The following is a 7,682-nucleotide window of genomic DNA, read 5'->3' as shown; positions in this document are numbered from 1 at the left end:
TTTTCGTCAATCATCAATGATCCGAGATTCATTGTCTTCATATCCAAATCGATTGTGTTTTTCTTACGGATCTATTTTACTGCCCTAGTTTCTCCAGCGACTACAATGAAGATCCTTCATTATCGACATAATTATATGTATCCAGGAATCGTTGGTCCATGAGTCATAACAACGGTACTTTCATCTTCCACAATTAAATGCTATTTGTATGCTTAATGTTTAGGTTACCTATATGTATTTGGCATTGATATAATGTATTTTGACATGTTCTGGATGTTTTGAATCATGATGTAACATGACTCTCAACTTCCTCACCAGTTATGTTGAAATGGTATCAAATTAGAGTTGTTCATCATCAACTGTTATTAGCTTGTTGCTGTGAAAATAGTTTCTCATATAGTTCATGAAGTTGAATGATAATTAGCATATTAAACATTTAGAATTTGGATACATAGGATTTTTTTATGAAATTTCTGTATACTGATAGTTCAAATGTCTGATCAAGGATCGTACTCATTATCATATTGCTAACCTAGGTTTCACGATATGATTGAAAACAGAATTTGGTGGTTGACTAGTCCATTTCCATTTTGACAGGAATTTTCTTTTTCTGAATACAGAATCCATTTCACTTAACTATGGGGATCTTATTGCTCTGGTATTATATATTTTATTTTGTGTGTGTGTCTTCTTCAGTCACAAAAAAGAAACACAGATTCCCATTTAATCCATTTGTCAAGAAATATGAACTTGGCTATTAGAGATGCCAGCTGGTATGCAAATGATAAGCAAGGAAGCAAGTCAAGGCCTGACTCATTTTCAACCAGACAAAAAAAGAAGCCGAAATATTAATTCAAAAAGTAAAAGACTTTTGATTGAGATTCAAGATGCTCTTGAGCTGCAATATACATGGGAGGGGGAGTATATTCACTTCCCACTCTTCTAGGTAGCAATCAATTAAACATTTTTTTCTCGTTCTATATGTAATTATAACAAAATTTTACTTAACCTGACAATATTATATTCTTATGTTTCAGGGAGCAAGAACAAGAACAGTGGGCTCAATGTGATAATTGTTCAAAATTATTTTATCCAACTATCAAGCACTTGTTAATAATATAAAAAATATATGTGTAATGGGTTAAGTGTGAAAAAGATTGACAAGAAGTTGGAAAGAAGTCTCATCCATTCATATCGAAAGGTACCAACCTACCTTTTTATGGTTGATTAAAAAAGGAACCATTACTTATATTAAGTAAAGCTCACTTATTTGACTTTAATGTTAATAATCTTTTCAGGATTTGTCAAGTCTAGTTTCTGGTGAAACTAAAATATTGAAAAGTAATGCTAACATCCATAGGCAATAATCAATTACAAATAATATGTGATTTGTGTGAATTGATAAAATATTTTAGTAATTACATGTGATTCACATGTAAATTACATATGAATCACATATGAATTACATGTGAGTCACATGTAAATCACATATGAATTACATGTGATTCACATGTAATTCACATATGAATTACATGTGATTCACATGTAAATCACATGTGATTCACATGTAAATCACATGTAATTCATATATACATGTAATTCATATATGAATTACATGTAATTCACATGAAACTCACATATAAATTACATGTGATTCACATGTAAATCACATATTAATTACATGTGATTCACATGTAAATCACATATGAATTACATGTGATTCACATCTGAATTACATGTGATTCACATGTAAATCACATATGAATTACATATGATTCACATATGAATTATATAAATTACATGTAATGTAACTCACATATGAATTACATGTGATTTACATGTAAATCACATGTAATTCACATATGAATTACATGTGATTCACATGTAAATCACATATATATTTTTGTGAGTGTTTTTGCATCAATCATTTTTTTTAATTTTCTTGTAGATTTGGAAGAAATTGTGGTGAATATTGAAGATGTGAAAAATGATAAATTGAAGAAAATAAGGAAATATTGACACGAAGACATGAAAACGCTTTGAAATTTGTAGCATTTTTTATTTTTTATATTTTATTTTGTATCAAATAAAATACCTTTACTATTATGTTTATAGATTAATTAATAAAAATGAGATTTTTTGTGATTTAGTTACAAATATTATATTATAAGAAATATACATATATGCATTTGAAAAAATATGCATATATGCACCTAAAAATTTACTTTTTTTTTAAAAATAATGCAGTTTTTTTTTGAAAAGTCGGAGTTTTTTTTAAATACAGTTTTATGAAAAAAAATGTAATTTTCTTTAAAAAACTTGCAGTTTTTTTTTGAAAAAATTGCAGTTTTTTATTTAAAAATGCAGTTTTTTTTTAAAAAAAAAGTTGCAGTTTTTTTTGAAAAAAAGTGCAGTTTTTTTTGAAAAAAAAATGTAGTTTTCTTTGTAAAAATTACAGTTTTTTTGAAAAAAAAATGCAGTTTTTTTTTTTTAAAATTGCAGTTTTTTGATAAAATTGAGTTTTTTAAAAAAATATATTTTTTTCAATTGTTTTTTTTTCAAAAAATCATGTTTTCTATAAAAATTAAAAAATCTGCATTTAAAAAAAAACGAAAAATACTATATTTAAAAAAAATCCGAAAATTTGATTTATGATGTAAATTTTTAGACATTTATATTAATATATTAAATAGCACAACAAAAATTAAACATTAAATAAGATTGGTAAGATGACGATAATGTCGTTAATGAATTACTTTTGATCGACCGCTCCACTTTTAGTTCTCGGGTTCTCGGGAAAATATGAGTTCTCAACCGATCTCAACCCTATATATATATATATATATATATATATATATATATATATATATATATATATATATATATATATATATATATATATATATACTCCCTCCGTCCCAAAATTATAGTCCATCTTTCTTTTTTGGTTTGTCCCAAAATAATAGTCCACTTCTAAAAATAAATAACATTTTTACCAAAATGCCTCCTCATTATTACTTAACCAACTAAGCATTTAATGGAACATTAAATGCAAAGTAAGGACAAAATTGTCATTTTATTAAATAAAGTTAGTAGTAATTAATGATTTTCTTAATATGTGTGTTTTTTGTCTGTGGACAATAATATTTGGACGGAGGGAGTATATATATATATATATATATATATATATATATATATATATATATATATATATATATATATATATATATATATATATAACGATCACCAAAAAGATAAATTAATTTAAGAATCATGAATTAGTTCAAAAAAAAAAACAAACTTGAATTAAAGAAAAAACTTTTATAAAGTTGTTTTCTCGTGTCGCAATCCCAAAATGAGTTTACTATTACCACACACTAAACAAATGCAAAATTTGATACTTTCGAACATTTCCAGCACAAAATCCCACAATAGACCAATAACATACAGATATATCCTCAAATTGTTGGCAATTCCATACCGAAATACATGGAAGAATCATTGAAAAGCCAAAAACAATGATGAAATGAATCCATTGACTTACCACCGTAATCGTTGAATCGAAATCACTATAGCATAAGCACAAAAATATAATAGAAATTGTCTCTTAATATTTTTTGAAAAGTTACGATTAAGTCCCAAAAAAAAAATTTGAACATAAAAGTCTTGACTATTTCATTTTGGCTTAAATTAACAATTAATTTCTTTTATTATGGTGTAAAATCAAATATTCCGGATTTTTATATTAAAAAAATGTGACTTTATTGTAACTTTTCAAAAAATATTGTCCCAAATATTTTCTACTCAAAATTTATTGAAATTAAAAAGTATAGTAACACACTCGAATGTCATTCATGATGAACATGAAAATATTTAATAAGAAAGCTGGTAAAAAGAAGTATAAACAAATTATATAATTACAAGGGAAAGTAATTGATAATCCTCAAAACCAGGTTATGGTGGAATGGCCGAATGGGTGGAATGGATCCGCAAGGTTCCTATCAAGGTTACACGTTTTATTTTGAGAGCAACGCAGATCACTATGTGCTCTTATGCGTAGAGGCTTGGACAGTGGCTCGGTGATGTGCAGTTATTGTCTGACAGTTGAGGAGGAATCAGACCATATTTTGCTATCATGCCTGTTTGCGAAAACGGTGTCGGAATGGGTCCTTAAGTGGTGTGGCATTCCAATGTTCCACGTGTCGACAATTGGAGAGTTAACTGAGTGCATGGATGCATTTAGGAATGATAAGGGACAAAAAAAATACCTTAATTACCATTTGTTATGGGACGATATGGTGGATTTGGAAGGCGAGGTGCGACTAGAGTACTCAAAAACATACGAGCTCATCCAACCAAGGTGGCTACATTATCAAATCTCAGGTGTTCGTTTGGATCAAACATAGACGTTTGAAATGTTGTTATAAATGGGTTGATTAGTCCATTTCTCCTTTAGTCTGTATGTAAACATCTATGTTCTTTTGCTCCGGTTTTTTCACCATCGTCTAGTGACTTGCTAGGTGGACGGTGGCAGAGATTTATTAATATATTTGCCGGTTCCAAAAAAAAAAAGGGAAGTTCACCATTTCATCTACTTCTCAATAATTATGAAACATTAATTGATATACAATCTTAAAAGATGAAAAAATAAGGTATATAAATGGCATACCCTTGGACTGCATAATTGTTGAGTTGAGCATATTCAATATCAAGCTTCCACCAACAGTAATGAAAGCAAATCAGGCTCTCGCCCAAATTGTTATTCTTGTTATTACCAAATATGTAAATTGTTATTCTTGTTATTACCAAATATGTATTTAATGGATGTGGTGAACGCAACAAATTACAATGTATTTAGTTGATTTGTCTATTCTGGTGTCCTATTTCCATTTGTTTTTTCCAGTTAGAGCATTGTAAATTGAAAAATATAGGTCCACACCTAAATGATAGCAAACTAGCAATATCATCCAAATACAAACAATTTCCAGCACTCAAATAGTATAATTGGGTAGATTTTTAAAAATTTAATGCCCTCATAAGAAAAAAAAAAAAAAAAAAAAAAAACTCCTCAAAAGTACAACGTTATATTTGTGTAGATTTTTCATATTCTAATGCCTTAATAAGAAAATAACCGTCAAACATTGCCATAGAAAGGAATGAAAAAATAACTTAGTAGAATAATGCCCAATATGTATCCAAGAAAAAGACAAGATAATCCATAGCATCAGATAAGATTTTTGTTTTCAGCATGTACATATAGATAACTTAATCATAGATAGGATAGTCTCAATAAGATTAGGAAAAGAAAACCAACTATAAAGTCCAAACAATCACCAATAATCTTTACAAGAACAAACACCACTTTCAAAATGATGGAACCTCCTTTCATCACGTGCAACGATTGATCTTCCAACCAGCTTTGAAATAATCTTGAACGCATCATGGCAATCAGCACAAATACGATGGTTATTTATTATTCTTATTGGTGCACGTGCTGGACTAGTCAAAAGTGCTTCAGATAAAGCAAGCATGCGACTATGTGATAAAAGATCTTCTTCTCTACTTTCATGATCCACATCATGGAGTACCAATCTAGTCTGGGCCACATATCCGACTTCTACCATGTGTTGTTTTAGACACCTAAGTTGACTGTATAACTTCTCATGATCAGGGGGAGATGTATCCCCGGCCCTAAACAGAAAAGTTTCGGTTTTAAACGAGAAGGGTCTAGAAGGTTTTATTGGTATGAAGTCTTTCTCTGGTTGTTTATCTAAACGAGAAGGGTCTAGAAGGTTAACAATCTCAGCACAACGGTCTTCGAGTTCTAAATCCCCGTGAACCCTAGATTGATTCATCATAATTTCCCAAATTTCTGCACTTGGCTTCATCGGCATCTTTTCTATTAATTCCAATGCTTCATTTAAGTACCCTGAACTCCCGAGCATATCCACTACACAGACATAATCATCCATGGATGGGATAAGCTTGTATGTCTTCATCATTGATTCCAACTGCAATAACCCTTCTTTCATGTCTCCTACGACACTACATGCAGCAAAGACACCATGAAACATTTGATTATCGGGTTTTAATCTGACCTTTTTGAATTCGGTGAACATTTTGATTGCGTCTTCGCCATGGCCGTTTTTAGCAAACCCTGTTATCATGGTGTCCCAAGAGGTAAGATTTCTTTTGGGCATTTTATCAAACACGTTATATGCGTCTTCCATGGAACCACATTTCGAATACATCTCCAAGATTTTGTTGCAAATGTGAACATCATGATGATGTCCTGACATTGTGAGGTGGTTATGGACAGCTTTAGCTTCTTTAAGTGCCTGAGATTCTCCGCATGCTTTCATCAATAATAGATATCCAGGCATTTCAACTGTTACTTTCTTCAGCTCAAGTAAACCTAAAACCTCAACAGCTTCCTCTAACTTCTTGTCCTTGCATAAAGCATTAAGCTCCTCAAGTAATCCCTTTCCCTCATCAGCTTCATGTTGAGAATCTACCATGCCACTATAACACCTATTTGAGATTTGAAAATTGGCTGCAGTACTCTTCTGATTATATGACCCATTGACGTTATATTGGCTGTGACAATGTAAACCATGATCACCCATGTAATAGCTCTGCCCATAAGCCCCACTTAAACTTCTCTGAATACCCATGGAAGTTTCTCTATAAAATCCATTACGATTTTGGCTATATTTTACTTTCTCTAGAAGACCAGTCCTGTCCACTCCCAGTACGTGGGAACTGATTAGGGTTTTGGGGATCAAAGATCTCATCGATGGTATCAGAATTGAGCGTGCAAAATTTTTTAGCAAAAGGAAGGACTTTGGAGGAACTATCTATGCAATAACTGCGTGAAGTATTTGTACCATTGCATACCTTATAGAGATGATTCAGAGATTTCATCGTTTGGAGCGACCTCACTGTTGATTTAGACATGCTTTGCTTGTCGAAGTTAATCGGCGTCCGTCTGTGTTTTCGGCGGGGGTCACAAGGGGAGCGATAGGCCGTTACCAATCCAGGTTCTCTAATCGACCAAGGCTACTTCATACCATATATGATATGTAGAATAATATGAAGAGAAAATGTCATATATTTACATGTTAATCTCATTCGATTTAAATCTTATAAAATTGGAAAAAAGATTCGCTGGGATGTATCCTAACAACCCAACAACAGAAATCCGAATACAATACAATTTATATCTTATAAAGAGTAAACTACAAAAATGGTCCATGTTGGTTGGTTAAATTCAAATTTGGTTACTCATCCAAAATATTAATAGGTTACATATAACTATAGTTCATGAAAATTACATCGAAGGTAATTTACCCTTACTATTTCTTTTTTACTTTTACTTTTTCTCTTTCTTATACTCATCTACAATTACTTTTAATATAAAAATAAAAAAGTTCCATCCCCTACCCTCCACCCATCTTCTTCATCTCCTTTGCAAACCCCACCCTCCCACAATCCAACTATCATTACCTCTTTATAGCACACACCCCAAAGGATTTTAGGTTGTGAGACATAGAGGCTCACGACATGAGATGGGTTGCATGGAGACCTTTGTCCGGGACCGAGCTTACGATGTGAGCAATAAGAGCTCACGACGTGAGAGCTGCTGCAGCCCAAACCCATGATCTTTTAGGGTTTCCTTCGTA

At 31.3% G+C, this 7,682-nt stretch overlaps 1 pseudogene; it reads right to left on the bottom strand.

Annotated features, from left to right (window-relative positions):
- Positions 1 to 5,251: 5,251 nt before the first annotated feature.
- Positions 5,252 to 7,156, bottom strand: LOC145138313 (pentatricopeptide repeat-containing protein At2g25580 pseudogene; annotated as a pseudogene).
- Between the last annotated feature and the right edge of the window lie 526 nt (positions 7,157 to 7,682).

This window comes from Lactuca virosa, chromosome 9 (genome assembly GCF_052849685.1).
Source record: "Lactuca virosa cultivar CGN04683 chromosome 9, Lactuca_virosa_CGN04683_v6, whole genome shotgun sequence".
Lineage (NCBI taxonomy): Eukaryota > Viridiplantae > Streptophyta > Magnoliopsida > Asterales > Asteraceae > Lactuca > Lactuca virosa.
This window is presented reverse-complemented; position numbering and strand designations above follow the sequence as displayed.